This window comes from Rhineura floridana, chromosome 2 (assembly GCF_030035675.1).
Source record: "Rhineura floridana isolate rRhiFlo1 chromosome 2, rRhiFlo1.hap2, whole genome shotgun sequence".
Lineage (NCBI taxonomy): Eukaryota > Metazoa > Chordata > Lepidosauria > Squamata > Rhineuridae > Rhineura > Rhineura floridana.
Window position 1 is genome coordinate 210048525 of NC_084481.1, and position 5975 is coordinate 210054499.

Consider the following 5975-nt stretch of genomic DNA (forward strand, 5'->3'; position numbering starts at 1 on the left):
GCAGAGGATTGTGCTGAAATAAAGACAACCTTCAGGCTTTTAAAGAGTTAACATATATATAAAAATAAGATACTTTGTTGAGACATATATTTCTTATATACTGTTTAAGGAATCTATTGGACCAGGAGTTCTTAACCTCTGGTCTGTGGATCCTTAGGGGTCTATGGATGGGCTTCAGGGTCTGTGAACTGGACACCCCCCCAATGCAATAAAATAAATTGTTTGTATGTATGTATGTATGTATGCTGGTCCATAGCTTTCATCACATTGTCAAAGCGGTCCATAACCCCCTGAAAGGTTAAGAACTACTTTATTACAGCCAACATAATAGGGTGACAGTGAGCAATATTTACTCATGGTGTCTTGTCATATGCCAGGTGGTTCTGATGTAGGGTGACTGGATGTGAAAAGGACAGAGCTCTGGCACCTTTAAGAGTTGTGTAGAAGAGGGAATTTCAGCAGGCATAGCTTCTCATGCAATTATTAAAGATGCAGGACCCCTGATTTTGTTTGTATCTGGCCACCTGATCAGATGCCTTCTTATACTCTCAGGGTTTCTTGGGGCCTAGCTAGGCATGATGACATTCATGTGTTAAATCTAGATTTTTCACAGAGTATGACTTGTCTCCCTATCCATGGTTTACTCCTTGGGTGGGAACTTGAATGAATGAATGAATGAATCTTTATTTTTACCCCGCCCTTTTTCCAAAACTGGAACTCAGGGCGGCTTACAAATAAAAACTACACATAGGTAAAAAACATACAAAAATATACAATTAAAATAGAATTAAACTATTTGTAACATTAAAACCATGAAACATACACTTAAGATACTAAGACAATTTAAAACATTACGAATAGGACCATAGAACAATACAACAGACCTTAGGAGGCCCTATCTTAAACATCTTCTAGTCCAAAAGCCTGTCAGAATAAAAAAGTATTTGCCTGCCGACGGAAGGATAGCAAGGAAGAGGCCATCCGTGCTTCCCTAGGAAGAGAGTTCCAGAACCTGGGGGCAGGCACCAAGAAGACCCTATCTCGTGTCCCCACCAATCGTGCTTGCGAAGGTGTTGGGACTGAGAGAAGGGCCTCTCCTGAGGATCTCAACGCCCGGGCAGGCTCATATGGGGAGATACGGTCTGACAAATACCATGGACCTAGGCCATATAGAGCTTTATAGGTCAAAACCATCACTTTGAATTGTGACCGGAAACAAACTGGCAGCCAGTGGAGCTGTCGTAACAAGGGGGTTGTATGGTCCCTGTAACCAGCCTCAGTTAGCACTCTGGCTGCAGCTCTTTGTACCAGTTTACATTTCCGAACAGTCTTCAAAGGCAGCCCCACGTAGAGCGCGTTACAGTAATCTAAATGGGATGTAACTAAGGCATGCATCACTGTAGTCAAATCAGGCGTCTCCAGGAACGGGAGCAGCTGGCGCACCAGTCTTACCTGGGCAAAAGCACTCCTGGCCACTGCAGAGACCTGGGCCTCCAAGTTCAAAGCTGAGTCCAGGAGCACACCTGAACTGCAAACCTGTGTCTTCAGGGGGAGTGTAACCCCATCCAGCACAGGCTGAATCCCTATTCCCTGATTTGCCTTTCGACTAACCAGGAGCACCTCTGTCTTGTCTGGATTTAATTTCAATTTGTTTGCCCTCATCCAGTCCATCACTGATGCCAGGCACCAGTTCAGGACCAGGACAGCTTCCTTGGCTTTAGGTGGAAAGGAGAAACTTGTGGCCTTCCAGGTGTTCCTGTACCACAACGCCCCCCAACCCATTGGCCAAACTGACTGGTGGTAAAGGGGGTTGGAGTCAAACAACATCTGAAGGGCCACAAGTTCCCCATCTCTGTGGTAACATTTCCTCCAAAGATATTTTCCCCTTAGTTTTGCTCCAATACCATAAAGAAAGCCCAGCTGGAAGAAAAACACTTTAGAAGAGGGGCTGCAGGGAGATATGCTTTGGTGTGGCTGGCTTCTACATACCTCACATGCTCCTTTTGCTGTGAAAATTGGAATCCCACCCCCCCAGTGTTTACATGAGTGCAGCAAATCTGGGCTTAACTACATGGATCTGTGGGTGTCGCATCAAGCTAGGTTTAGCTTTCAGAACCCGACTTGGCCAAGGCCTGAATATATCCAAATGGGCATGATTGGCTTGGGACTTGGCCGAATCCAGAACACAGGCCTAGCTAGGTTTTCCAGGGGGTACGAATTTGCAAGAAGAGGAATATATAGAACAGGCAATAGGTGAAGTCAGCAGTGTGTGCATAAAGTCCTATCCAAGCAGGTGAAACTGAAGCCACTTACCAAGTGTCTAGGCCATGAGACAGAGGAGAGTGATTGATTGCAGGTTGACAATCCAAACAAACTGAGTGAGGTCCAACCCAGGAGTAGATGAGATGAGGTGCAGGGAGCAGAAAGGAGTTGAAATGAAGAGAGGGATGAGCCCTTTGCCCCCTCAATCAAACAGAAGGTAGGGAGTGCAATGAATTTGCCCTCATTTCCTCCTCACTGTTTGCCACACCCTCTCTCTCCCACACTGTTTTCCGCTCTTTCTGCCATCCCCCCTCTCTCTTTGCCACCCTCTTTCCCTCTTTCTGTCATCCCCCCTCTCTCTTTGCTACCCTCTTTCCCTCTTTCTGCCATCCCCCCTCTCTCTTTGCTACCCTCTTTCCCTCTTTCTGCCATTCCCTTCTCCCTCTCCCTTTCCATCTTTGCCACCCCATTCTCTCATTCTCACTATTTCTGCCATCCCCCTCTCTCTTCTTATCCTCTCTCTCTCACTGCCCCCCCTTTTCTTCCTCACTCAGCTGGCTGCTGGAGGAGGGATAGATTGCTCTTGCCAGAGATCTGAACTGATTGCCAAGAGATGAAGGCTGCCCAGACCATGCTACAGTTCCATATGCACTGCACATAGAAGTGCTCCTTCACTAAAAGGAACCGCAAACCTCTTCCAGGTCAGAGGCCTCCTTGGCCATATTGCAGCTTTCATGGTCACAAAGGGTTCTTACCCTTGCAGAAGCCATGCTATCTGGCCTGTAATTTCCCTGGATCCCCTTTTAAAAATTGGTGTTAAAGATTGGCCAGTTTCCAGTCTTCAGGCATGGAGGCATATCTGAGGGACAAGTTACATATTTTTGTTAGAAGATCAGCAATTTCACATTTCAGTTCTTTGAGAACTCTTGGGTGGATGCCATCTGGACCTGGTGATCTGTCAGTTTTTATTTTGTCTATTAAGACTAGAACTTCATCTCTTGTCACCAATATTTTTCTGAGTTCCTCAGACTCCCTTCCTGCAAAGGTTTGTTCAGGCACAGAGATCTCTCCTATATCCTCCACTGTGAAGACAGATGTAAAGAATTTATTGAGCTTCTCTGCAATTTCCTTATCTTCAGCACACCTTTGACTCCCTTGTCATCCAAGCGTCTGACTACCTCCCTAGACAGTCTCCTGCTTTGAATGCATTTTTTAAAAAGTGTTGGTTTTAAAGTTTTTAGTAATGTGCTCCTCAAATACTTTTTAAGCATCCCTTATTGTTTTCTTACATTTCTTTTATCAGAGTTTGTGTGTCTTTTTATCCTCATTCAGACAAGACTTCCATTTTTTGAAGGAAGCCTTCTTACTTCTAACAGTTTCTTTGACTGTGCTTGTTAACCACACCGGCGTCCTACTGGCCCTGGTGGCACCTTTGCTGATCTATGGTTTACACTCTAATTGCACTTTTAATATTGTGTTTTTAAACAGCTCCCAAGCATTTGGGAATGATATGACCCTCTGGACTTTGGCTTTCAACTTTTTTTTAACCAATCCCCTCATTTTTCAGAAGTTTCCTCTTTTGAAGTCAAAAGTGACTGTATTGGACTTTCTTGGCAATTGGCCATTTACATGTAAGTTAAATTTAATAGCACTATGGTCACTGCTCCCAGTTGGTTAGACAATGCTTGCATCTTAACACCAGGTCCCGGGTGCTACTTAAGATTAAGTCCAGGGTCGCTGCCCCTCTGGTCAGTTCCATGCCCAACTGTTCAAGGGCAAAGGCAAGGGTACCTAGAGATTCTACCTCTTTGTCATGACTGGAACACATATGTAGTCAGTCTCTGTCAGGGCAGTTGAAGTCATCAATTACTACAACATTTCCTAGTATGGATACTTCTTCAATTTTATTTTCATCTCAAGATTTCCCTGAGCATCTTTCATGCAACACCACCCCCAATACATCCTTCCCTGTCTTTCCGATATAGTTTAGATCCAGGGATAACTGTGTCCTACTGTTTTTTTCCATTCCACCAGATTTCAGTTATGCTTCCTATATTAATGCTGTCCTCTAAGACCAAGCACTCCAGTTCTCCCATCTTGGCTTAGAGGCTTCTAGCGTTAGCACATAAACACTTACATACAGTGTTTCTCTTCAAGTGTTTTTGGCACTTTTGGCTTGACCTGTGGTACTTTGGCCTCTTTGAATTGCTGTCCTGTGCCCCTGCACTCATGATGCCTAGTTTTAGGCCTACCCCATTTAAATTGTCATCATTTTTATGTCTTTATCCCAGGGGGAGATTTGTTCCAAACAGGACCCTCCTCAGCTCCTGTCAGCTTCCTCAATCAGTTTAAAGTGGTATAAATGTGCTTTAAATGCTTGGTGTGGACATGATGGCAAAGTGTGGATCTCACCTACAATCTCCAAAGTGAGGTAAATATTGGAAGCCACATTATAAATAGCCATTCCTCTTAATTTATTGCTAGCTTGTGTTCTCAGTACCAGCAGAATGACAACAACTTATAAAAGGATAACACTTAAGGCCATTTATGGTCCAGTTGGCTTGCCATGTCAAATGAGCCACTTATACACGTAAACATTCCTTGCTTGTGCTGCTAAACTAATTCTCCATAGGTTATATATCACTCACCACAGCAGAATGCGGTGATAAAGCTAAGAGCCTAATAAGTGGGAAGAGTGATGTGCAGCTATGCCAATTAGGAGATCATTTTATTGGGGCTGTGTCAATTTGGGGATGTGTACAGGGGAAAAGTGAAGGAGCTGACTGCTAATAAATATTCACAAGGGCATGTCAGCTGGAAGCATGGCTGTGTTTTTGATATAAATGTGCTCCATGGGATGTTAAGGCCCTGCAAAGAATAAAATAAAATAAAATCACCTGATGAGGTTGATTTTTTTTAAGGGGGGCACTGGAAAGGTTATTAAAGACTCACAATTTTCACAAGCTTTGAGGTTTTAAAGCAAGTAAAACGGCAAGGAAATGAATACTGTTGTATCTATGGAGCATAAAAAAGCATTGATGCTGATCTTGGGAAGAAATGAATATGGGTGCTTTTGTATCATGGACATGTGACCCCAATTTAATGCAGTGCACAAACTTCATCCATACCATACATTTAAAGCACATTTAACAAACATTCAAAGTACATGGCTTCACCCAAAGAATCCTGGGAACTGTAGCCAGGGGTGTCACTAGGGTGGTGCGGCGGGTGCGGGCCGCACCGGGTGACACCATGAGATGGGGTGACACCCAGAGCCACCCCCTGCCCTAGGCACCGCTGCCCGGGAAGCGGCAGGCAGAGACCTGCCCTGCCCGGGCTAACAACACGTGGAAGGCGGCGGTGCGGTGCGCGGGGGAAGAGCAGGAAGCCCGCACAGCTGTGGAAGGTGCGGGGGAAGAACAGGAAGGAAGCTAACAGGTGGAGAGCTGCCCTGTTCCCACCCCACGCTAACACGTGGAAGGCTTGGCGTGGGCCCCGGGAGAAGAGGAGCAGGAAGCAAAGCGCCCACTCCTGGCAGCTCGCTCACCTTGCTGTGGTGGTTGGCTCTCAGTCCCATCATGCTGCAGAGTCCTGTGACACCCGCCGAGCCTTCCTTTCCTTTCTTCCTCGAGACTTGAGTAATTGCGGCTGGAAGCCGGTGGTGCTCTCGCAATTTGGGTCGCCGGAGGGATCAAAGGAAGAAGGACGCCTGC